General features: G+C 47.3%; 1 protein-coding gene across 1 annotated transcript in view; it reads left to right on the top strand.

The window, feature by feature from the left end:
* Nucleotides 1-27,480, top strand: part of PGS1 (phosphatidylglycerophosphate synthase 1) — a 630,645-nt gene that overhangs the window by 463,305 nt on the left and 139,860 nt on the right. The window lies entirely within an intron of this gene.

Below are 27,480 nucleotides of genomic sequence, written 5' to 3'. Positions count from 1 at the left end.
AACCCTCCCGCCTACCCCTCTGCGGCTCTTCACTTGGTCATACTGCCACTTCACGTGCTACCAAATCTGAGGATGGCTGCCAGAGGCGGGGTTTAGGGAGATGGCAGTCATTGGCTGTGGTCCGTATGACGCAGAGATCAGTGATTGGTTACTACTACGAAAGACAGATCAGAAACGAAACTGATACTGATTTTTCTTTACCGAGGATTCCCAGCCTGATGACGGGGAATATTCATGAGCATGTGAATCCATGCCAGACCCATGCTGGAGAACAACAGTTACAGGTAAGTAACTTGTTCCTTCCCTCTCTCCCAAGATCACCAATCCCTTTCATTCCACCAAGAAACCATTCAGGCCAGAGCAGTGTATTTTCGTTGTCTCTTATCGGATTAAACCAAATGGATACATGCAGCGATTTCAAAGCATTACCTCCCAGTAGCTCAAGCAGGTTTTTCCAAGCTTCCCGTAAGAATTCTGTGGTAGGCAACTTCACACCTCCCGAATTTGTCTTTGTAGACCATAGCGCTCTCGGGCTCAGAGGTCCAGAAAAACCTGCCTCCGCAATAATCCAGTTCTGGGTCATTATTAAGAAATGGGACAAATGACTGGGCAGAGAACACCAAATGATATGCTCGCAAATTAGGGACCCCAAGATCACACGACTAGGTCAAAGGCATAATTTCAGATTTTATCCATTTTATTTTATAACCAGAGACTACATTAAAAGTGGTTAAAAGTTGCATCAAAGTGGGCAGGCATTTGCCCAAGTCTTGCAGGACTAGCAATAGATCATCTGCGTAGAACCACACCTTTTGCTCAGCTACCCAACAGCTCACTCTGCTCAATCCAGGCTCGGACCTGAGCGCAATAGCCAACAGCTCAATTGCGATAACGAATAAGAGTGGCGAAAGAGGACAACCATGCCTGGTACCCCTCTCTAAGTGGACGGATTCCGATCTTAAACCATTTGTTTTGACATCCGCCTTCGGGTTTGCATACAATAATGCGATCCAGGAGATGTAATTCTCGCTCGTATTCATCTCGTGCAAAACAGAGCACAAGTATTCCCAGTTTACGCAGTCGAAAGCCATTTTAGCATCAAGAGAAAAGGATGCAATATCTTCGTCAGAGTTCAAAACCCGATACACTGTTTGAATCAACCTACGGATATTGCTCAAGGTACGTCTGTTCTTTATAAATCCAGACTGATTATCATGGATTAGTGATGGAAGTAGCTTTTTTCAAGTGTCAAGGCCAAGATCTTGGACAAAACTTTGTTATCACTGTTAATTAAGCTGATGGGGCGGTAGCTTGAAGGCAGGGTGCCGTATTTCCCTTTTTAAGAAATACTGTGATTGTTGCGTGGTTAGTACTCCTATGTAGTAAACCATCCACCCGTGAAGCCAAAAACATATCTTTTAATAACTCAAGGGCAGATTCTGGCAGTATTCTATAAAATTCAACTGGAAGACCGTCCAGGCCCGGAGACTTACCCATGTTCAATTTACAAATTGCGTTCCTCACATCATCAACCGTCAGTTCCTTTTCAAGGAATAAACCGTCTGAATCCGAAATCTTGGGAATCTCCAGGTTCTGAAAGACGTCTTTCCCTATACCAGAAATGCCTGATTCATTACGGTATGAATCCATATAATACTGTCTAAAAATGCCCTTAATCTGTTTTGGATCAAATGTGATCTTGCTGTTAGCATCCAAAATCAAAGTGATTGCTGCATCAGAGTTCCTTTTCTGTAGTCTGTATGCTAGCCACCTGTCACATTTCTCACCCCTTTCAAAGTAAGTGCACCGTGAGTAATATAGATTACACTCTGCCTTCTCATAGAGGATTGTATTCATTTCCTTTGTCAGTCTTTGTAATTCCTTCAATTTTCCAATATTCATTTGGTCCTGCATAAAATCTCTAGAGAGATCTTGTATTTTTAAAACTAGTTCAAGTTTATTTCTCTCATTCTTCTTTCGTTTCCCGCTTGATAGGCCCAGTAAAACCCCATGCCTGGTGCATTTAAATGCCTCCCAAACCGCTTGTGGACTTAGTTCATCTGAGCGGTTCTCTACCACAAAGTGGTTAGCTTCAGAAACAACTTTGTCAAGAATTTCCTCATCGTACTAAATAGATGTTTTCATTTTCCAGGTAAATGATTTGCAAAGATCAAATTTCGGTTTCAGACGCATAGTGATCTGTGCGTGATCAGCTAGCAAGATATTACCAATACTGCCTGACATATAACGCTCAGTCATTGTCCCGCCAGTGAGCAGTAAATCCAGCCTAGAATATGTTTCATGTGCCCCTGAAAAGAAGCTGTATTCTCTCACCTCAGACTGTTTCATTCTCCAATTATCCTTCAGATTGTGCTCTTCAATGAGGGCCTGGAGGGATAGGTGATGATTATCAACAGTCCTATCCCGTCTATACCTACTCCTGTCTAAAATGGGGTCTAGGGCTGTATTAAAATCGTCCCCAAGTAGAATGTTCAGAGACTTTAAGTCCTGGATCACTTGCGAAACTTGCCTAAAAAATGAGCCATCATCAACCGATGGAGCATAGATATTGCCAAGAATCATAATTTCCCCTTGAATTTCCACCAATAAAGCAGCTATCCTCCCGTCTTTATCTGAACATCCTTTTAGAACCTTCAGGGGGGCTTTTTTACGAATAAGGATTGCAACCCCTTGAGATCTTGTAGTAAAAGAAGACGCAAAAACATATATCCAATCCATTCCTTTTCCAGCCCTTTGATCTCATCATTCAATATGTGGGTCTCTTGTAAAAAGCATATGTCCGCTTTCATGTCGTCCAAACAATTAAAACATTTATTTTTCTTAATTTGTTTGTTAATCCTGATAGCATTCCAGGACACCACACATAGATCCTCACCAGGTTTCCCAATCCTACTACTCGCCATTCTCTCACTGTCTCTGCAATGTCCTGGTCTTAGAATTAACCAGATTATACAAAAAAAACACAATTTTAAGAAAAAGTTGTAGCCTAGGAACACTTTCAACCCAAAAAAAAGAATACAAATTTAATAAGACCTATGCCCTAGGAATCCCTCCCAATCCCTGTAGAACTCAAAAACATAAACAACAAAGATAGAAACTGAATCTTAAGTGTTCCCTACAAAAAGTCCAAGCTAGTAAGAAACTATAGCCTATTATCCAGCCCAAGGTAATCCATTAAAAATTAAAATGTTCTTATAACGGTCAAATAGCGCTCATATATACAATTCGAAAACGAACACCCGAGCATTCTGAATGAAGCCAAAAATACATACAATCCCATTATCTGAGCAATCATATCACAGTGGTCCGAAAGTAACATCTAACAAAAAGCCCGAAAAATGCCATTTTCACCCAGGGGATCCAAACAAGGCACATATAAGAATAAAACCGGGCAAAAAGAGGGACCGACATCAAAATACAGTGAGAAGTAAAAGAAAAAGATAGAGATACCAGGCGGTCAAAATTATCACACATTAACTTTAAATATATTGTAACACGCACTTTCCCCTAATGAGGTAGAACGGTCTATGTATACAGATTATATTCATATACAAATATTTCATGAATCTTTTTTAAAGGAACAGATGCAATCTTACAATTGCACCAGACTGAAAAGAATACATGGTCCTTAATAATATCCTTGAACAAGCTAATCTCAAGGAGTGAAATCAGATTCTTAAAGAGAAACACAGGTTAAAGAAGGAACAGACAGAAGAAATACAATGCCGGGTACCCAGGCTAACACATACCCAGCGCAGCACAGTCTCTATGTAACTAGTTGTTCGGGTGCCTATCTTTAAAGTTTGTGTGTCCAGTTAGATTATGTGTAATGTTCATACACGTTCAGAGAATTTCAGCCAATCTCTGTGTGACAGAAGGATACCAGTCGGCTAGCAAGTAAATCATTAGGTCTGATGCGTTTGCCAAACGGCGATCCCCAATCAGTGGTTTCCTTGGGGAGTCGTGACATGGGCATTTCAGGAAGACGTGTTCCGGGTTCCCTACCTTCTTCCTATGGCATGAGCGTTCTACTGAGGTTGCTATCCACCTTCTTTATCTCAAGTCCTTCATTTCCCAGAGATGTAGCCTTGATAAAGCAACGGCTAAGCTTTTCTGTCTTACTGATTGCTTAGTTGGACAAGGTATGCTTGAGGTCTGGCGGCTGAGTCCCTACTAGGGATGCGTCTTACTCGGCCAATGCTAGTTTCCCAATTCTATTCATGAAACATTTCATGGTATGTAGTCTGCGGTTTCTCCCTGGTTGTCCTCATTTGGGGATAATTGAATGACCAAAAGATATCCTCTGGTAGCAATAGATTTTCTGATAATCCGTCCCTGTTAGAATACATTATTTTCTCTTGTTGCCTGACTTGTCTTTTCATTCAAGGTTCTGTCTATAAGATTGCTGGTCTCGATCTAGATGTCTTGACTGCATAAAACATTGCCATCTTTCTGGCCCGAAATTCCAGAGGCATGTGCCTCTGAAATGTGTGACTGCACTAGGCCTTCAGGGCTGCTGATGGAGATGCCATTGGTTTCTGAATGATTTTCTTCCATATGCTTAGGATTTACTCTGCTTCTCTTAAGTTGGTGCAGTATTACCCACGTTTCTGCTCCATTGCATTTGCGTGCCTTGTTCCTGCCTCCACAGGTTCCCAGAAGAAATTCCACCATGCCAGCCCTGTAAAGACTGAAGGTGGGTATCTGTAATTCTGCCCTCAATAAGGTAGGGTAAAGGCACAGAACACCCTAGCCAGGGCTCTCAATTTGGTAGCAATGGACGAGCAACCAGGCTTATGCTTTTAGGATGTGATGCAGGCTGGTTCTTAAGTACAGTGAATCCGCAAAGCCCCCACAAAGGAATGTCCACACACTATTAGGTGATAACACAGCTTCTTTATATAAAATTATGTGTCTACCCCTACCAGTATATACATATAAATAATAACACTTTGTACTTGTAATACTTAATCAAAGAAATGTATACACTCTATGTGGTACCATATAATACTTAAATTCAGTAATAGATGCACTTACTGAAGACAGCTTTAAATAGGCATGTGAATTCCTATGTGAGGTGCATCACCCTAGAATAGGGAAGAAAGGCAGGTTAGTTGTGAACAATGGCAGAATGCTTTCTTTAGACTAGATAAATAATTCTGAGGGAGGATCCCCCCCACCCCACCCACGGGCAACCTGTAAGGGAAAGGTTAGGGAGTAACTTATCTTGTTCTTTACAGCCCAGTCCAATAATGTTCAATAACCTTCTGCTTTCTTTAAAAGATTCTACCACCCCAAGGTACCTGAGAGGCTGCAGGAGAACAGGATCCAAGACGAATCTGGCACCCCTGGACGACTCCTGAGGCTAGAAGATGCTCTTTCCCGCCACAGTACCTTTGGTGCCTTGGCAGGCGAAGTGGCAGAGTTTCTCGGTTTCACTCGACGATTCCCGCTGAGGATGGGACTACAAGGCATGTAAGGAAAGGACCAAGTGGACCCTGAGAGTCTGGAAGGCACCTCTTTGTGTACCATCGTATTATGGGACTTATGTTAGGGTTCACCTAGATTGTTCCCTGAGGGGAGAGAGAAATGGCACTCGCACTTAGGCCATCACAAACAGTCCGTTGGTAGACAATAGGGGTTACTGATATCTAGTGGCGCTCCTGGGATAGAGAGGGGTCTGGGCTATGGTGGGACCTGCCCACCCAGGGTAGACAAGAGGGAGAGAGCAGGGCAGCCCTTGGTGAGCTCCTTTCCAGTCCTCTCTAGAAAAGCCCTCAGACTGGCCTTGAGAGTTGGTGTGTTCTTAAGGCAATCAGTGACCCGGCTCAAGTCACTCCAGCTATTTCACCGCATTTGGTGAATGGCCGTTTCACTTTATTTTTTTCACAGCGTTTTCTTAGGCAAGTTGCCTGGTAAGAGTATATTTGAAATTATTTTTTAGGGTAGTGTGGGTGGAAGAGGGGTGGGGATGTAGAAGGGAAGTAAGCAGCATTGCTCCCCATAAATAAATGCTGCACAAAATGCAGTGAATGGCCACTGAGCTGAGTTGTCTGAATCAGAGACGTGATCCATGCACTCCATGCACTCCATGCCCGGTTGGAAAAAGAGGGAGGTGATTGCAGGACTCTTCTGCCCACATGTCTGCAGCAGCCAGGATGAAAAATAGCACCCAGCATTCCTGTCACCTGGAGCACACTCTGGTGGACTGAGGCTATCACCAGGAGGAAGGAGCTATGCCTTTTCCATGTACTTGTTTGCAAGGGGACATGCAGAACTGGACGCACAGTAAATGATAACAATTAAGGACATTGGCTATTTTCCTCAAGCAGTCATCTGGAGCTGTTGTCCTTCTGGACACTATGAACTAGCTAGTGTGCTGCTGTGGGAATCATGCTACCTCATTTCCAACACAATAGATGCTACTGTAGCCAGCGGTCGAAGTGAGCGGGAGCGGTTGGGAGCAGTGTTCCTCTACTTTTTTTAAATTAAGTTTCACCATTCCTATAATGTTGTTCAAAAAAATAAACTGTTCCGAAATGGTTTTGTTTTAAAATAAGTGTTGGAAACATTGAAACTTGCACTTTCAGTGCACTACACTGAATGTTCCCTTAAACAGCAGGTGCATGTGTTTGGAGGTTTGTATTGTGTGTGGGCGGGGGTGTGGTAATGAGGTTTGTGCGGCGTGGGTACAGGCCAGCAGGTAACATAGTTCCACTACTTCTTTTGGTACACTTTGACCACTGACTGTAGCATGCCTACGGATCTACATGCATTGCCCAACCAACACCTGCTTCTGCCCCAACATCCTCCCTACAAACATCCAATTCCATGTTGCTTACTTCAGACTTGTCAGACGGCGAAACATCGCTTTGAAATACTTACATCGGTGCATGAAGGAAACGTTTGACTTGTAGTCGGTGCCAGAACCTGGCTTACTGCCTCCCCCATCAATGCAACTACAAATGTAGTCCCTCAAGGGCACAATAGGACAAACCTTGATCGGCAGACAGGGAGGCAGGGCGGTGGGGTAGTGGTCATATGGGAAGAAATAACTCCGCTGTCGGGGCTTCCATTCTCCAAATCTTCTATTTCTCTTCTATATAAATGGAATGGCATGCTGCTGCTGATGTACAGACTCCAGGCTTTTCTGGATGCCATCCACTGTCTTTCTTCAACCGAGTCCGGGTTGTTGGGTTTCTGGGAAGAAGCCTTGGCAGCTGTTCCTGAAGGGCTGTTCCTGAAGGGATATAATCTGGTCAATTTGTACCTCGCGGCAGCATTTGATACTGTAGATCATTGTCTCCTTCATGAACTTGCCCGAGAGGGCCACAACCCTCATCTGGGCTTAATAATTCCAGGAAGATAGGACCCAGCAAGTCCAATTAGGCCCATTTTGCTCCTCTACTGTTAAGGTCGCCTAAGAGCCTCCTGCGGTTTACAAATTCCCCCGGCATTAGTTCCCTTGTTTCATATTCGAATGACCTTGTAAGTGGCCGTTCAATCTTACGCTGATGATATCAAAGAATGCCTTCAAGTCTCCTGGTCACGGAGGAGAGAATCGCTCAGAGAGGGTAAGTAGTGAAATCATTCCACTGGGAGCGAAGAAGAGGAACTTCCCTCTGGGCTTTGCTAGTCTACCATTGCCTGTTCAGACTGGTACCCTAAGCAGGAGCATGACAAACAGGGCCTTTTCTTCAATGAGGAGATGGCGCTTGCACCGCGGTTAAGCACGTTTCTAATCCGCAGGCCCTAAAAACCTCTATCAATTTGCTGACCCCTAAACAAAACACCCTGATTTTTGGCACCTTTTGGGTTGGCAGTGTATGTGTTAGCACATCATGCAGCAGTTGGCCCTGTGTGTTGCCCTCTTAAGAGGCTGTGCCTCCTTGGCCAGAAGGTCAGCGCACCAGCTGCTTGATGCAAAACGGATACATTACAAGCTGGCCTGTTTGGCTTTATCCGTTGAAACATAATTCAAGGGGAAAAGTTCAAATCTAGATGCCAATTCACACCATGAGGATTTCTGACCAACTGTCCCCCATTGTTCCCATGTTCAAACCTGCTTTCAAAGGTGGTCGTAGATTTGCATTGGCAATTGCAAGAGACTGGAACCCATTGACAGAGATGGCAACTTTTAAATTCATGGTGGGTCTTGACCCTGTTGATGCCATGGAAAGCGACATCCCAGCGAGTGACAATGCAGTGACGCCCCTAGGCAGTGATTAATATGGAGTCTTACATCCATCACTTAATTTTGTTGAAAAGCAGAGCGTCATTAAAAGCTAGGCATCTAGTTATTTAATGACATAATAAAATGTAACGATGAGTGAAAGGTTCTACATTAATCATAACCACTGGCATTGCTTTGGGTAACCGTATACCATGATTGGTTTAGCTGGCCTGTGACATTATAGGAAAGGACCGGCCATTCATTTTCAAACCTGTCCTTATCCAGCCACCATTGGGAGCAGTCCAGTCAGAATGTCTTGGTCATGCCCCCTCTGTACAGGGACATAGGCAGGCCAAGAGACATGTCTGCCTCGTTGGACCTAACCCATGATGTTGTTTCATCGGCAAGGTATAGTAATCAAGGCACCTATGTCTGAGCACATACTCTTCCTCTTAGGCAGACCATTAAAACCAAAAATGCTTTGCATGCATCGTAGCCACTGGCGTTGCTGCGGGCTGTGGAAGGGTGCAGAAGTAAGACTCTAACACTGTGGGGGCAATGGTGGTTGGCATAAACCTTTATTCAAGTGAAACCTAAAAGAAAAGCTATCTAACACAAAGTCTAAGAAGGGTTTCCCCGCCTCAGCCAAAATACTATTTTCCCAGCCAGGATGTTCAAAATAAACGTCGACCATTCTGTGTCAGAATCTGAATTCTATCCCTCACATTCTAAGTTAAATGAAATCAAAAGACGATCAAGTCCAAAGAAATGACTCCCTTCCCCTGGACAAAAGGCAACTCCTGGTTAGCAAAAGTTCCCTAAAGTTTTGTGGGACAGAATGTCTCCTTCCCCTCCAGCCTTGCTTAGGCTCTTGATACAGTTCACCAATTGCTGGGGGATAGCCTCGCCTCCCCAGCCTCCCTTAGGTCACTCACAGGGTTCAGCAATTGGTAGGGGAATGTCTCCCTTCCCCAACTGGCCGTTCTTAGGCTTCTTCTTTGTCTCTGGGGTACACACCAAACACTGTACTGCTTCATTCATTTCCCTCTTGGTTGGGCAAGAAACGTGGCTTGCCAGTGAAGGTGCCAGGAGCAAGACAAGGGTACATTCAGCATATGAAATATACAAATGAGTAGTATTATTATGATTATTATTTATGGACTAAAAGCCTATTAAACCATGTGGTTTGAACCCTTCTTTGTAGTGCACACTTGAAGGAATACCTTCTAGGTTATCTCAGTTTTGGCAACCAAATAAAACAAGACCAATGTAGGTTGAGATTTGATGAGGATCACAGGTTGGTCAAGTGGGGAATCTGGCTTTGATTCAAGGTTGTCTGGTTGCCCAGTTCGCACATATTTAGCACAGGACTAAAGGTACAAAAATGCAATGTGATATGTGCCTAAATGCCAGGGCTGACTGAGCATCTCACACTAGACAAGGGCCAGAATGCCTTCTCTCTCTCTCCTGGGTTATATATGAGTAAAAGCCTGGCCTCTTCTCAGTCATTGTTTGAGAAGGCCTGCATCCTATTTGTATAGCAGATGAAAACACATGTCGCATTACCACTGTGAGAAACCTTTGGGCGTCCTCACATTTACTCCCCGAGGATCCTTTGCTCAGGTAGCCAGGGAAGGGCCATCGATGTTGGATCCCGACCCTAAGGGACGGGCAAGCGAGGGAGGATCACCTGAGTGGGGGGGGGGGTCCTTGGGGAGTGGGAAGAGGATGCCTAAGGGTGAGACATGGTATCCCCCCTTTTCCAATTGTGACTTACCTTACCCTCCCTCAGCTTTTGTAGGATATTGTTGTCCCTGTTCCACCTTTCCCCTTGAAATCCGACCAACTACTGAGAAGAGGAAGACAACCCTTAGAGTAATACAGATTACACGTAGAAAACATCACTTTATTACTGGGATGAAGAATGGTCCTGAAGACTACACAGCTGCAGGTCAGGCATGTTCCAATAATTTTTGTAATTTGAGTCAGGCAAGTCAGGCAGAGAAGACCAAGGAGTCGTACCTGAAACCCCTTGTCAGGGCCCAGTTGTATACACAGCGAGTCAGTCAGCAGTTAGGAGAGCAACAGGGAAGGCTGCATGACTGAGTCCAGCAGAGGATCCCTTTTGTGTGGAGCCGGCCGTGTTGGGACTGGGACCAGAGACAGGTCGCCGGGGGAGATCCCAGGAGACTTGTTTGGCCCAAGGCAAGTGAGCCATATAGTGATCACAGGTGTGGGCACTTCCAGCACAGTGAGCTGAAGACAAAGGAGCAGAAAGATCAGCACAAACTCAGGGAAATCAGAGGACAACGGGACACTGAGACGCTGGAGGATAACACACTGTAGCAGAGTGCCTTTGCGTGGCGAAGGAGCCGACGAGCGAGGGAGAAGAGATCCTTGGAAGCAGGCAGTTCCTTTTGTGTGGCCAAGAGATGCTCATCACCCTGACTGGAAGCAACAGTCTAGGGGTGTCTGCGGGCAAACACCAGCAAGGAAACGGGAACGACGACCACTGCTAGCAGTGAGGTTCTAAGTCTAAGAGAAACCCAGTGCACGTATGAAAGGAACTAATACAGAATAGCGGAGTGGTCATGTGCATACGGCATGTTTTCAAAAAAGCCTCCAAACATAGAAAAATAATGAAAGAAGTGAATAAGAATCCCGAGGGGAGCCAGTGAAAAGTGAGCAAAGTGCAAAGTGAGCAAACCACTGAATGTGCAACATTGATAAGAAGAAGTGAAAGCTGTCAAACTGAAAGCCTACAGGGGGTTAAGTAGGTAACCCTGTGACTGATGAACTTGCGAATAGTTGTTAAATTGCCAAGAAGGCAGGAAGCGTGGGGATGGAAACCCCTGAGCACCTTCGAAAACATTGCTCTGTTCTACAGTGCCTGAAGCTTGGGGAAAGGAACGTCTAAGCACCTTTGAGAACATTGTTCTGTTCTGCAGTGCTTGAAGCTTGGGGATGGGTACCCCTGAGCACCTTCCAGAACATTGCTCTGTTCTACAGTGCTTGAAGCTTGGGGAAGGGTACCCCTGAGCTCATTCGAGAACATTGCTCTGTTCTACAGTGCTTGAAGCTTGGGGAAGGGAACACATGAGCTCATTCGAGAACATTGCTCTGTTCTACAGTGCTTGAAGCTTGGGGAAGGGAACTCCTGAACACCTTCAAGAACATTGCTCTGTTCTGCAGTGCTTGAAGTTTGGGGATGGGAACCCCTGAGCACCTTCCAGAACATTGCTCTGCTCTACAGTGCTTAAAGCTTGGGGAAGAGCACCTTCCAGAACATTGCTCTGTTCTACAGTGCTTGAAGCTTGGGGAAGAGCACCTTCCAGAACATTGCTCTGTTCTACAGCACTCGAAGCTTGGTGAAGGGTATGCCCGAGTATCTTTAAGAACATTGTTAAAAGAAACTCAGCATTTCTGCACTTATCTCACTCAAAATCTCACACAACCATCTCTCGCACAACAACCGCACGCACTTCACAACACCGCAATAACACATAAGCAACACCAACAGCACACGAGGACTGACATCGATACAATACTCGCACCGAAGCTCAGCACCCGGTGTATACTGAGTTAGTTGAAGCAGCCAACAGAACACCACTTCTCTCACTATCCTACTCCAGCTTCACCTACTAACCCATCCCACCTTCTCATTTGCAGATCAGCCAGAGCGCCTGGGGACCAACTCCGTTTGTGACGGTGCGCAGTACAAATACCTTTAACATTTAACATTGATCTGTTCTACAGCGCTTGAAGCTTGGGGAAGGGAACGCCCGAGCTCCTTTGAGAACATGCTCTGTTCTACAGCGCTTGAAGCTTGGGGAAGGGAATGCCTGATCTCCTTTGAGAACATTGCTCTGTTTTACAGCACTTGAAGCTTGGAGAAGGGAACGCCTGAGCTCCTTTGAGAACATTGCTCTGTTCTACAGTGCTTGAAGCTTGGCGAAGAGCACCTTCCAGAACATTGCTCTGCTCTACAGTGCTTGAAACTTGGGGAAGAGCATCTCCCAGAACATTGCTCTGTTCTACAGCGCTTGAAGCTTGGAGAAGGGAACGCCTGAGCTCCTTTGAGAACATTGCTCTGTTCTATAGCGCTTGAAGCTTGGGGAAGGGAACGCCTGAGCTCCTCTGCGAACATGCTCTGTTCTACAGTGCTTGAAGCTTGGGGAAGAGCACCATCCAGAACATTGCTCTGTTCTACCGTGCTTGAAGCTTGGGGAATAGCACCTTCCAGAACATTGCTCTGTTCTCCAGTGCTTGAAGCTTGGGGAAGGGAGCGCCTGAGCTCCTCTGAGAACATTGCTCTGTTCTACATTGCTCGATGCTTGGGGAAGGGAATGCCTGAGCTTCTGTGGAATATGCATTCATACCCTCATACTTCAAGAAGGAACATTTGAAAAGCTGAAATCGAGAAAGCGCTGTATCCTGAAGTTTCAGGGCTAGAGATAGCTCCAGACTTTGTTGGATACTATTTTAGTTAGAACATACCTACACAACATTTACATATTAGAAGTGAGGGCAAGCATAGGTTTTGACCCAGACTTTTGTTTTGGACTTTCAGACTTGGACATCATTTGTTTATTTAGGTAGGGCAATCCCTGCCATAGAGATGGGGCCAGGTATGCATTTCCCCCGTCCTTTTAAGTTTAAATAAAGGTTTTCAAACCGTTGCAATTGTGTCTTTGTCTCTCTTGATACCATGTCTGCCTCACACCACAAGGAAACAAACAGACAGTACGTTTAGACGTGGGTTTCAGTTAAGGAAAAGGGCTTTACGTTGTGAAGTCTGCTTTGGGGATAGCTTGTTAACAAGGACCTTACAGTGATGCCCTTTTAAGCATGTGTGAGCCCTTCCGCTTGAGCAAACAGTGACAGGCGAGAATGGCATCCAACCCCCGTGCTGGTGATGTTGGTCTTCATTGTTGCTTTTTCTGCCCAGGATGAACTAAAGCCGCAGAGCAAAGAGAGAATGAAGCAAATGGCCAGTCAGGCGGTTATGGCTCTGAAGGTGTGGTGAGCAGAGGGGGAATTATCCCCCCTCCCTCCAGCTCCCACATAGTCTGCACCACTGCTTCTTGGCACCAGCAGCTGGATTTCTTTGCCCTGCTTCAGGTCAAGCTAAACACCCCTTTCCCTTTCTATACCTCCTGAAGGTATAGCACCAGTAGGCCCTTGATAGCAGGCACGCATGTACTATTTTATGTATGTAGTTTTGGGGATGCTGACCATAATGACTGCTGACATTGCTGAAATCAAAGCCAAGCTGTTTGCTTCAGAAGAGAGATATGGTAAACTAACTTCCAAGGTTGCCTCTGTGGAAACCCATTTGACTGTAATGGATGAGGATTCAAGGAGGATGGCTGAACAGATAAGGGATTTGCAAATACTCACAGAAAAACTGACTTTGAAATGTCCTGAGCGGGAACATTTCTCACGTAGAAATAATGTGCGCATAGCAGGATTTCCAGAAAACATTGAACAAGGATGTCCTGCAGAGTTTTTGGAAAATGCTTTATTCAAGAGGCTTAAATTGGATCCAAAAACCCCACTGGAAATTCAGAGGGCCCACAGAGACCAAGACACTTTATTGTTACATTTGTGAGATTTCCAGTGCGAGAACTGATTTTGAGGAGAGCTCGTGAGTTAAAGGATTTAAACTGGGGAGGCAACAAAATTAGGATCTTTGGTGACCTTAGTAAGGATGTTGTGGAGAAGAGGAGAGCGGTTAATGTGGCCAAGGATAAAGCAAGAAGTAAGCATCTGAATTACTATATGCTGTACCCAGCAGTGTTGAGGGTGGTTTTAAATGGACACACTCAATAATTCACTGACTTTCGTAGTGCAGAAGCCTTTCTTTCTGATCTGGAAGTTGAACCCATGGAAGATTCAAGCTCACAAAGAAATAGATTGCATGGGAAAAAGAAAAGATGAGGCCTTTGGAGTGTGGTTTTCTACTGTTGGTGTTATTTTGTTTGTTTAGTTTATTCACTTTATTAATTATCTGTTTTTATGTTTTTTATATTTTTTCATCTTGGCATCTATGCCGTTAAACTTGTTTCTATTTGAATCCGTAGCTCGTTGCACGGGACTTCTGAACTGTGAATGTTAGAGAAAAGGACCTACTCAACGTGATGTACATGACATGACGTGCTTGATGAGAGGGCTCACCAGGATCTGCGCATATTATTCATCATACGCTCAGTGCCTTTGGTGGGCAGGGATGTGCTTTTACGGCATTGTGCAAATGCAGCGCCTGGATGATATCCCTGATTGGAAAACACTGAACACTTGCACATTCCCCACTGCCGAAATAGGTTGGATGGATTCTTTTACCATCTGGAATGGACGCCGGAAACAAGGCGCATGGTCGTGCTCGCCTGAAATGCGGAGATATTGTACATGGCTGGATGCGTCTTCCTCTGATTATGTAGTGGCAATGATGTGAGGAGTAAATATGGGGCTGGAGTCCCTGTGACTGCATCAATCAATTACACGCCCTTATCTACCATCCTATGGCCATAAGCCGTTACGCGCCCTTTGTTGGTGCTCTAGTTGCCATCCCGATTTTACTGATTTGCTACTTGGGAATGTTGAAAAATAGTCAGCAGGGACAGCGCCATAGGGAGTGGGTTCTGATTACGTGACTTGGGGAGGGGGAACTTGAGGAACCGTGTATTATGACAATATGCACATGGAGAGCTTTTGCATGCATGAACCTGCATGAGCCACCATCTTCCGTGTGATATTCCATTAGACAATGAGACATATCATGCAGGCAAGCAGAGGAAGTTCCTTACAGAGACTAACCTGCGCTACGGAGCACTCGGAGTGGGTCACTATGGCAGTGATACATGACCATTCTTGACGGCTGTTGGTGATTGCATCTTTTCGCTATCTTTATTGAAACAGAAAGGGGGTGACTCCTGCAATTATTACTTCATGATTGTCGCACTACTTCTACTGGTTACATAATGCCAGTCTCTGTTTGGTTGCTTCTCCATTTCACCAATGTTATTTTGTATGCTCATTCATCTTCCAGCTGTAAATTGATTTGTGTTACTACCGTGAGTTGGGCTTTATTTGGTCTGTAGTTGCAACTCGGAGCACTAATACTAATTCTTTAAGGAAGTGGCAGCGTTGGGTGGATTGATGTAACCATAACTCCAATCATAATATCTAATGTATTACGGTTTCTTGGGGGAGTGTCCTATCAGCTCACCTCAATGTCACATAACCTGGCATGTTGACATACCTATAGGCTCTGCAATTATTGGAATGTAGTGGTTCTTTGTTTTTTACACATGTGCTCCGGAATATTTATCCCCAACTACACATGCAATTTGGTGATTGAAGCTTTGAAATTGAGATGGTCTATGTTATTGGATGTTACACCTGTGTTTTTCTTATCTATATGTTGGACACCAACATGTTACGGGGGGTAATGGTTGTGTTACATCTTAATGTATTTCAATAGGTGCAATCTTATTGTTGATGACTTCTTTTATGATACAAATCACTAGATCTGAAGATGGCGAGTTACTCAGAAGAGTCAATGATACGATATATACGTATATATATATATATGCAGTGAATTGTCTGACTGGCAGGAATATATGAATGGGGTGTAGATTTGAGTGAAAGGTTGATATCTTGTTGCAGTGGCACCGAAATAAAGGTGAAAGAGGGTGGTGTAGACTCATTGATGCAATTTTGGGCTGTGGGCTGTGGGCCTTAGATGTATGTCTGGTGGTTCTATGTACGAGTACTTGGTATGTTTAGATGCTTACTGTTTGGTTGTTGTCTTGTGTAATGGTCTGGAGATGGCTTTGACAATTGAGATGGGTGTGAGTGATGTTAAGTGTTTTGGATTTTAATGGAATTGTTTTGGTATATGGTTAGGAATTTGTATTTGTTATGATATTGACTTAGTTCTTGTCTAGCTTGATGTGGTGGGGAAATGTATTTGTTCTGGTGTAGAGTACTACAATTAACTGTCCTTTTTGATGCAGCATATTAAATGTAGTACTTCAACCCTTCTGTAGATGCACTGTGTTGGAAGGTTGTTGAAGGATTACTTGGAGGATTTCATGTGTTAACTGGGTTAGAGGGATTGTTTGGAGAGAAGGAATTTAGTGTTGATACTGATTTTCTGGGCTAGGATCCTGGAGGAGATGGGTTGGAATGCGCTACATGCGGGTGGGTTGTGCACTCATGTGGAATCTGGAGGTTACATCCAGATACTAAAGTGGTTTTGTTCTTTGATGGTCTATGTTTGTGTTTGTTTTGTTTTGTCATTATGGGTTGTTTGTTACTGGGGATCCTCAATTAGATGCCATGGTGGATTGAGTTCTTGTATTTTTAGTTATAAATATCATTGCTAGGTTCAGTACTGTCTTGTTCAATCTATGGCGGAGCTCTATGCAATGCTGTTTCGGATTGCTTTTATTTTTATTGAGTAATTTACTATAGGAAGATGGGTACACTATCGGCGTTGACTTGGAATGTTAAGGGTTTGAATTGCCCACGTAAGCATAAGAAAGTTATGGCGAGATTGTGGAGAGCAAAAGCGGATGTTGTGTTCTTACAGGAGACTCATCTGTTGAATGAGGATATTCACCTTTTATTTAATTTGAGATTTTGTAGACAGTTTTCTAATTATTTGGCTAAATCGAGAGGGGTCAGCATCCTGTTTAGGAAAGGATTGCAATTCAATGTTGATAAAGTGGTGCTGGACGGAGAGGGTCGGATGATTTTTGTTGATATCCAGTGTTGTGGTAAGAAAATCACGTTGGGGTGTATATATGGACCATGTTCACTGAGGAAGTGCTTCTTTGAGGACATTTCACGTTTACTCAGTGAAATGCATGGAGAAACGATTATTTTAGGGGGTGACTTTAATTGCGTTAGAAATTATAAAATTGACCGGACTAGTCAGTGCAGGTATACTAATTTTGGTATTTGTAAGGAGTTTGATTTCTTCTTGCAGAAGTTCGGTTTAGTGAGTATCTGGAGGGAAGTTCATCCTTCTTCGAAGGAATATTCATTTTAGTCTCCAGTACACAATACATATTCTAGGATAGATTATATTTTGGTGTCCGACACATTGATGGATAAAACAATTGCTGTAAATATTAGGGAAAGGGAGATCTCAGATCACGCTCTTATGGACTTACAGGTGATTATGGATCGAGAAGTTCTAACATTTATTAAGTGGCGTCTTAAAGTAGGGGTTTTGGATGATGAGGAGGTTTGTGAAAACATCCAGACGTTAATGGAAAGGTATTTTGATAAGAATGAGGGGTCAACGGACTTCAGGGTGGTGTGGGATGGTTTTAAGACTGTATTGAGAGGGGAATTTAAAGGTAGAACTGCACACTTCAAGAATAAACATTTGAGTGAATTGAAATGTATGGAAAGTAGGTTGTCAGATTTGCAACGGATATGTGCACAGTCCGGTAAAGGTAAGGATAAAATGGAGATGTTACAAGCTCGGAAGTTGTTGGCCAGTAAGACTGACCTATTGACAGAGATGGGTATTTTTTATACGAAGCAGAAATGTTGGGAATGTGGGGATAAGAGTGGGAGTCTACTTGCTAGTAGATTAAAGGGTATGACAGAAAAAACATTTGTTCAGAGTCTTGTTAATGAGCATGACGATGTGATGGTGAAGAATGTTGATATTTGTAAGTGTTTTAAGGGATTTTATTTTTTTTAACTTTGTTTTATTAGCATTTTCATGATATAACAAACGGGCTCCAAGCATTTTCTAAAAATATACAAATGACTGGCCCAATAACCCCACCCCCCTCACCCTCCCCAAAGGGGCCCTCCCCCCCAGAAACTTCGTCCCAGTTGAACCTTCTTTTTGGGGAGACGCGTTGAAAGCTCTGTATGTCCGGAGCTCGAGAAAGAGCGTGAGCGTTGTCTACGTGTATGGCTGTATTTCGTCCTCCGGGCCGTGGGCGCCCGTTCCCTCCATGTTTCCTCCCTGTAGATCAGTGTACGTCCCATCCCCAGGTCTGCTGTACCCCGCACCAATTTGCTTGGAATGAGCCCAAATCATTATTCATCATTGCCGTTAATTTGTCCATCAGGAACATATTTTTAACCTTTTTTTGCCAGTCCCCCGAAGGGCTCTACGGGCTCTTCCATTTCTGGGCCAGGTCCCCCCTGCCTGCCCTCAACATTGTTTCCCACATTCTCGGGTATCTGGGTATTTCCGTGTCCTCTGGAGGGAGGCCCAGCAGCATTGTCAGAGGGTTCTGGGGGAGTAGTTCCTCAAACGTCAGCGATCCAGCCCCTTACCTTCTCCCAATATGCCTGTACTTTCGGGCAGTGCCACCACATGTGCCCTCTCGTACCGACCTGGTCACATCCCCTTGGGCATGCGGGGGACACTCCCGTGAACATTTTAGACTACTTTGCAGGATCTCTATGCCACCCCTGTAAGATCTTGAAGTTGTGTTCCATGTCCGCTGTGAATAAGTTCCCATGGAAAGCTATTTTAAATATCCTAGACCAGGCGTCCTCTGAGATCTCCTCCCCCGCCAAATCATTCCAGAAAGTGCGGAACCCCCTCCTCACCCCCAGGTTAACAGTGTTCAGTATTCTATACATCCCTGATACCGCCCCCTTCCTGGAGGTCGCTGTGTCCAGTAGTTTCTCAAAGGGGGTCAGCTGTCTTTTCAAATTCTGGCCCCAGGAGTGGTCGCATAGGATTCCCTTCAAGCGGAGGTATTCAAATATGGAGAGGGACCCCTGCCCGAGGGCGTCTCTCAATTCCTCATATGGCAGGAGTTCCCCTTCCCTAAACATTTGCCCCGCCCACTCCATCCCCGAATCGGACCAGGACTGAGCGTTGTGGAACCCCCTACTTCCCAGTTTGAGGGGGTGACCCCAGAGCGATGACATCAGTGATGGCCATGACGTTTGGTGTGCCGTCTAGGCGCTTTCCCGCCAGATTGTCCAGAGAACTCCCAAAGTTGGGTGAGATTTAAGTCTGTTCGGGATGAACTTGCTTGGGGCCCAAAGGAGGTCCTGAAACCTAAGTGGGTGAGCGTCCATGTCCTCCAAGTATGACCAGTATTTACCCATCCCCTATTTCATGTGTTCCAGGAGGACGCGCAACTGGGCAGCACGGAAATATAGTTGAAAGTCTGGCAACCCAAACCCTCCCTCCTCCCTCGGTAAGGTCAAGACAGCCTTCGCGGTCCTCGGGGTCTTGCCCTGCCATATGAACTCACGCACCGCGTTCTGAAGGACCCTGAAGGTTTGGTCAGGGACACTAGTTGGGAGAGCGGTGAAGAGATATAGTAAACGCAGAAGTATGTTAATCTTCACTGCCGTCATGCGGCCGTAGCAGGACAGAATCATTGACCCCCATCTCCTTAGATCTGCGGTGACCCTCGACACAACGGGGCTGTAATTGGCAGGGGCGAGGTTGGATAGGTCCCGGGTGAGAAGGGCTCCCAGGTATTGGATGGAGGCCTTCCCTACTGTTATCCCTTCCAGGCTATCCAGGGAGTCTAGGCCCGGGTCCTGTGCTCTCATGGGGAGCAGGACTGATTTGGATGCATTAATCTTTAGACCCGAGAGGCGCCCAAATGCGGCCATCGGGGACAGAAGGGGGTGGGGAGCGAGGATCCCGGGTCCACCAGGTAAGCCAGAATATCATCCGCGAACAGGGAGAGCTTGAATTCTACTTCGCCTCTCCTAATCCGCTTGATGTCTGGGTGTGCTCTGACTGCTATGGCCAGGGGTTCCATGGTGAGGACATAGATTAGAGGGGAGAGTGGGCATCCCTGACTTGTCCCCCGCGAAAGGGGGAATGGTTCTGACAACCTGCCATTCACTCGAACCATGACCTTTGGGGCCCTGTATAGCGCCGCCACCCAGTCCCTGATGTGTGTCCCGAAGCCCATTTTCTGGAGGGTGAGTTCCATGAATCTCCACTCCACCCTGTCGAACGCCTTTTCTGAATCTAGGGTCAGGACGCTCGCATCTATGTCCGACACCTGGGCATAGTGAAACAAATCTATGGTTTTACAGATGTTGTCTGAGCCCTGTCTACCCCTGATGAACCCCACCTGGTCTCTGTGGACCAGTTTCGGCAGGATTCCCTCCATTCGCCCCCCCCCCCAATCACCTTAGCCAGGATCTTTACATCGATATTCAACAAAGAAATTGGGCGGTAGGAGGAGCACTCTGAGGGGTCCCTGCTGTCCTTGGGGAGCACCACAATAATTGCCTCCATCATGGAGTCCGGGAGGGACCCCCCTCCAGCACCGCGTTAAACACCTTAACCAAATGGGGGGAAAGAGTCGAGCGAAACCTTTTATAGAAGTAGACCGAGTAACCGTCCTCGCCCGGGGAAGTGCCCACTTTCATACCACTGATCACGCGCTCCACCTCGTCCTCGGTCACCGGACCCTCCAACCCCTCCGCCATCTCCCTGGTCAGGGCCGGGATCTGTATAGAGTTCAGGAACCCCTCAATCTCCACCTCACCCCCACTGTATTCAGACGAGTATAGCTTCTCATAGTATCGGCTGAAGGCCTCACCAATGTGGGGTGTGTCGTAGCCTACCTCTCCCACCTCGTTCTTAACTGCCTTCACTAATCTGCTTCTCTGTGCCTCCCTCAGTTTCCAAGCTAGAATCCTGTCCGCCCTGTCCCCTTTTTCGTAATACTTTTGTTTGACCAGTTGAAGACTTCTCTCTGTCTTGTGAAGGAGGAGATCTTTCAACTGGAGCCTATAGTCATCCAGGGCGGCCACCTGATCACGGTCTAGGGGGTCCATGGGCCCCCCCCCCACCCGGTTGGAATTGGGCGATTTTCTCCCTCAGATACCTTTCCTGGGCTTCCCTTTCCCTTTTTCTCTGGGCTCCCATTTTGATCAGGACTCCCCGTAGGGTTGCCTTGAAAGCGTCCCATAGGGTATGCAAACCTTCCTCCCCGTTGTCATTAAGTTCGAAAAATTCTGTGATGGCCTCGAGAACCTCCTGAGCTAGGACCTGATCCTCTAGCAGGGAGTCGTTACACTTCCATCTCTCCCTGCTTTCGTTTAGCCCTCCCCTTGCTATAGTGACTCGGACCAGATCGTGGTCGGATCAGGGGAAGGGGTCAACCCTATGGCCAGAGATGAATGGGTGCAGGGTCTCGTCCACCAGGATGTAGTCTATCCTGGAAAACGATGTATGGATGGCTGAATAATATGTGAAAGAGGGGGTGTCCGTTCTGGGGATTGGGATCGTGTCTATCAGGCCCAATCCTAAGTTGACCTTTCGGAAGTTACGTGCCATGGTCTCATCTGCCGCCCTGGAGGACTGCGGTCCAGCACGTTTCCTGTCCCGGGTTGGGTCCAGGACCATGTTGAAGTCCCCCCCACCCCACCACCACCGTGCCATGAACAAAATACTTGAGTTTATCCCCCACCTCCTCCCAAAATAAATTGAGATTGGCCTTCGTTTGGGCCATATATGAAGGCCAGGGTGAGTGGGGCCCCCTGCAGGGACCCCCGCACTAGCAGGTTGCGGCCCCCTGGGTCTTTCAGCATGGCCTCATTCTCAAAGCGCACGTTCCTCGCTACTAAGATGGCAACCCCTCTCTTTTTGCACTTGTGGGAAGCACTGAAGACCTCCCCAATTCCTCCTCCCCGCAGTTTGGGCTCCTTCCCCCGTGGCCAGTGAGTCTCTTGCACGAAGAGAAAGTCGAGGTTGGCCCTTCTAAACTCCCTACAGACCAGGGATCTCTTTGTGGGGGTGTTTAAGCCCCGTACGTTGAGGGAGCCCACCCCCAGGGCGGGCAGACTGTCAGCCATGATCTAGAATTTCCTCTCTCTTAGTCAACGTCTTCACAATGCTCTTCCTTGCGTACTCCCTTAGTTAAGCTTTATGTTCCCCTTCTCCCCTTCCCTTCCCCCGGGTGGGCCTAGAACAAATCCCCAACTACCCCCTTTCCCCAAACCATAACTGAACTACCCCAACTTCCATGTACACCCCCACCCCGGCGTCCAGCCAATTAGTTCCGCCATCGCTGGCTTTTGGCCGAACCACCAGCCTGCCCACCTCGGCCAGGCAATCCGCGTAAGAAGCTAACCACCTTGAGCCCCCAATGTCCCCCCGCGGCTACGTCCCATCTATGAGCCCCAAATACTTGCTGTTCGTAGGGACGGTGTTAGTTATAAACTCTCTGAGTCTACGCCCATCTGTCCAGTACTCAACGGGTCATCCCCGTTCTCAGTCCTCAGAGTCATTCCGTTCTCCGTCCTTCGATGGGGAGGGGATGTTCATTTTCCTGAATTTCCTCGCACCAGTACGCCTTCTCCTATCTCCGGACGGGCCAGGGCCATTAGGTCTGCCATTCTCTGGCACCGATGGACCCCTCCGGGGGTTCGTGTCCACTGTGTACTCTTGAATAGCTCCCCTTATGTCTTCTTCCGTGATCAGGGTTGATCGTTGGCCCATGTATTCAAAAGTCAGGGAGAAGGGGTAGCCCCATCTGTAGCGCACACCCTTTTCCTTAAGCAGCTGTGTGAGGGGGCGGCACATTCTACGCTTGGCCAGCGTGTAGGCAGAGAGGTCCTGGTATATGGAGACCTGGGCGTTATTGTAGGTGATTTCTCTGGCCTTTCTGGCCTCCTCCAGCACTTTCGTCTTCTCCGAGTAGAAGTGGAACCGGACCAAAATCGACCAGGGGGCCCCCGCTCTGCCCCCCGCCCTGTGCACCCTGTCGAATGTGAGCTCAGTTGTCATCTCTTCTGCGAACAGGAGGGTGATGATATCCCGCACCGCTCGGGTGACGTCGCTCTCCGTTTCCCCTTCCATTTTGGGCACCCCGAAGATTCTGAGGTTGTTCCTCCTCTCCCTGTTTTCGAAATCGTCCATCTGCCGGGCCCTTTCCTCGTCCCTCTTCTCCAGGGCCTCCAGCCTCATGCATGTTTGTACGTCTTGGGCTGCTGTTGACGATTGGTTGGTCTCGACCTGTAACAGTCTATCCTCGACCTTGTCCACCCTTTGGTCCATTTTCTCAAATTTCTGGGCAATGTCGGAGCGCATGTCCCTGATTTCCTGCAAGATCGAGGCAAAGCCCCTTTCCATTGCCGCCGAGGAAGGAGCTGCGTCTTCCGATTGGGCCATAGTTCTTTTGAGGCTCGTGCCTTTGTTACCCCTTGCAATCTCCTGGAAGCGGTATCCCTGCAGGGCTTCCCGCCAGCTCATCTGGTGCTTCCCTATGCCCCGCTGTCCAGACCCCCGCGGCCCCGGCAGGGGGTGGGGGGACCCGTCCGGGGCAGTCCTCGGCTACCTTCCCGGGGTGCCCCGCGGGGGTGCGTGCAAAGGGGGGAAAGCGAGGCAAGGTCACCCCTCTCTTGAATTGAGTGCTTCTCAGATGCCCCTTAGGGGTTGTTGTATTCCGGGGGGGCGGGCACACGCCCCACCTGTCCCCAGGCAGGGGCCTCACACCCTGTCCAAGCTCGTCGAGGCAGTCAGGGGCCTCCTCTGGCCTCCCCGTGGAGGGGTGTTGTTAACTGAGGGGCCCTTATGGCCAGACCAGAAGGGCCCTTCCCGTTGAGCAGGGGAGGAAGGGGCGCCTTGGCTCTCACACCCATCCTGTAGGCTCTCGTCTCGAGGGGGGAGCGGAGGGAGTGCCACCTCCGGGCGGGCACTCGCCCCACCAACAGCAGGTGGGGGCCTCGCCCCCGAGTCTGGTTGCGCTGTCTCTGTGTCACGGGGGAGGCAGGAGCATCCAACTAGACCCTCTCAGCATTTGCCCGCGTGCTCCAGGTGCTCCCCACCGCCCGAGTAGGGCTCATGGAGGCCCTCTCCCCGCCGCTCGCTCACCTGTGGGGAGCGTCTCCTGGCCCCTCCGTGTCTCTGCCGCTTTGTTCTCCAGAGGGCTGCGGGTGCCCGCGTTGAAGATTCCTGTGGGGGGGACTCAGGTCTGTTCCCGCCTCCTGCTGCGCAGGGGGTCCCGGCATGTTGTTCTCCGGCTCGGGATGTGGGGGGAAGGGCGGGGAAGCCGTGTCCCACTCCGCGGCCGCATCTTCGTTTCGTTGGGGGCCCGGACCCCGACCGGACCAATCCCTGCTGCCAGAGGGGGGGCCAGTTGCAGGGGGCAGCGGGGGGCAGGTCGGGCAGAAAGTCCATGTGGGCTCGGGGGGGGTACCACCTCTCCCCCGGCTCTGTAACCGCCCAGGCCCTGCTGCGTATCCCGCCCCGGGTCTCGATCTCCGGCTCCCTGGGGCTCTCGAACGCCGCTCTTTCGCCCGCTGGGAGCCCGGGTGGGGGACCAAGTCAATTCACCAAATTGGGCCTGCCGGGGGGCCTCGGGCGGGGCTCAATCCCCTTGGATCACCAGGCTTCGGCGGGAGCTGTGCACTCAGGCAGCCACTGCCTGTGTGCCCCCTGGTGGCCTCACGTTTTAAGGGATTTTATGAGAAATTGTACTCAGAGGAAGGGTTCCCGTCTCAGGTGGAATTGGAGGGTTTCTTTGCAAATTTGGATCTTCCTGAGTTAACGTTGGCGGAAAGCGGAGAATTAGAAATGGATGTTGAGGTGAATGAGGTTTTACTGGCTATTGGGCAGTTAGGAATGGGTAAATCTCCGGGAATGGATGGTATTCCAGTGGAGTTTTACAGGAAATTTGGATCTTATTTGGCTCCTACTTTATGTAGGTTGTTTTATATGTTTATACATGAAGGTGATTTATGTCACTCGATGTGTGAGGCAATGATTACCTTGCTTCCGAAAGAGGGGAAGGATTGGAAATATTGTGACAATTATCGACCGATTTCATAGCTGAATGTGGATGTGAAGGTGTTTGCTAAAGTTATGGCTAGTAGGTTGGAAAAATATATGGGGAAATTGATTCATACATCTCAGGTGGGGTTCTTGCGGAACAGATTTGGATATGATAATATTAGAACTTTGATTGATATAATGAGTTTAAAACAGGAGGATTTGTCAGACGCAGCATTGATTTTTATGGATGCGGAGAAGGTGTTTGATTGGGTGAGTTGGAGATTTTTGCAGTTTACAATGAGGAGGATTTGGTAATGGATTTCTGGGGTTAATAAATTGTCTTCAGAGTGGTGCCAAGGCAAGGATCTGGGTAAACTGTGTTTTGTCTAAGGCTTTTGGATTGACTAGGGGGACAAGGCAGGGATGTCCTTTGTCAACCTACTTGTTTAATCTTGCTTTGGAGCCATTGTTGGCATATATACGAGGGGAACAAGGTATTCGGGGCCTAAAATTCTGTCATATGGAAGTTAAAGTCCTTGCATATGCAGATGACATGGTGGTGGTTCTTGCGGATCCTGAGCGAGGTAGTGTAGTTCTGAAAAGTATCTTTGATAGGGTGGGTAAGTTGTCGGGACATAAAATTAATTGGGAGAAAACGGAGGTGTTTCCAATCACTAGTACCTGTGTGCGTGATTGTTTTCTGGATTGGCGTTGCAAATGGACTACATCTCATTTGAGGTATTTAGGTGTTTATCTGACTAGGGATGTCAAAAAATGGTGGAATTCAATGTAGAAAAATTGGTGGCTACCTTGAGTACGGATATTAGAAGATGGGAACGATTACCAATGGGGATTTGGGCCAAGGTCAACGCTATTAAGATGACTATTTTACCAAAGGTACTTTATGTTGTGCAATCTTTACCTTTGAGATTTTCAAAAAAGGTGCTGACTAGTATTGAGTTTTTCAGAACTTTCTGTGGGGGGACAAGAAGAGACCTAAGATTCCGAAGTTTATTCTGATGCGTAGTACTAAATGCAGGGGTTTTGGATACCCAGATTTGGAACTTTACTATAAAGGGTTTATTTTGAAAAAGGCAGCATACTATTTTTCAGTGGGAAGTGGGCCAGAGCCCTTTTGGGTGCTAATTGAAAGATGTAAATTCAATGGTTTTCCGTTACATGCTGTTACCTCAATGGGTTGTCTACCTGGGAGGGGTAGTAGACTACCAACTATTACTGTGTCTAAAGAAATTTTGGTGTGGTGGTTGAGACTTTTTCAGGGGAACTTGTACTGACATTATGGAGCCTCTATTTGGCTGAAATCGAGCTTGCAAATAGCCAGTAAACCCTTATGTTGGAGAAGTTGGATCTTGAAAGGGATTTTATGTATCAGAGATGTGGTGCGTGATGGTCGTATTTTGTCATTCGAGGAGCTGCACAGGACGTTTCATTTGGCGAGGAGGGAGCTGAATAGGTTTATGAAGTTGAAAGCACTATTGAGTGAAAGATTGGCAGGACCATTGGAAGAGATATCAGCGGGTGGTCAGATTCTTATGTCATCACCACGGATGGTATGCACTTATACTAGCTTGATGCCGGTATGTTCTAAGGATGTTGATGCTGGGAGGAAAGCTTTGGAGAAGTGGAGGCAGGAGTTGGGTTGTGATATTGTCATGATTCCTACCCCCGGGCATCCGGACCAGGTCCATTTGTCGCGGGAGTAGGCATCTAGATACTTGGGAAAAACCCAGCAGCCCGGCTAGGGGCTATCTGGGTACAGTCCTGGCGCCATAGGCGCCAGGCTCATAGAAGGGGTCAGTCCTGGCGCCAGAGGCGCCAGGCTCATTTGCTTTCACTTACCTCATGCAGACCATGCTGCTCAGCATTCAAGCCAATGTGAAGTCTGAAGGGGGACTACTTTATTTCAGGGACTATTTTCTTACTCGGGTGTGGTCTTTGGAACTTCTTACCTGGGACTACTTTGAAGGCTATTTAAACCATGCCCAAAGAGCAGCTCACGCTTCGCGTTATTCTGCATCCTGCAGCGTAACGCTCACTCTGCCTGCAAGCCAGCATCCAGTCTTCTGCCACGCCCGCCTCGAGTCTGGAGCTCCTAGAAAAAAGGGAGAAAGAAGGAAAAAGGTTAGAACAAGGGCAATACTTATTTCCTCACCTGGTTCTGGATCCATCACGCCTTCGAATAGGAAGAAAGACGTTATTTGATGCGTGTCGCATCGCCTGCTGCAGCGCCGCGCTATACTCACCAGCCTTCGCAGCACCTCCACGATCCACCTCTGTCTTCATCATTTCTTCGCCAAACTCCGGCACCTAAGGGGAATAAAGAACAGCAAGGTGAGCTGAGAGAATAATAAGGCAATATTAGTCACCACAATAGACTTACCTGATTTTACCTCCGGAGGCATTCTTCATCTCCACGGGCCGGCGCAGCCTCCATTCATCTTCGCCGAACTCCGGCACCTAAGGGGAACAAAAGGACAGACAGGTGAGCCAAAAGAACAAACCAAGGGAATCTCTTTCA

The sequence above is a fragment of the Ambystoma mexicanum genome, chromosome 3q (assembly GCF_040938575.1).
Source record: "Ambystoma mexicanum isolate Mex_15411 chromosome 3q, UKY_AmexF1_1, whole genome shotgun sequence".
NCBI lineage: Eukaryota > Metazoa > Chordata > Amphibia > Caudata > Ambystomatidae > Ambystoma > Ambystoma mexicanum.
Note: the sequence above shows the minus strand (reverse complement) of the source record. Positions and strands in the feature narration are given on the sequence as shown.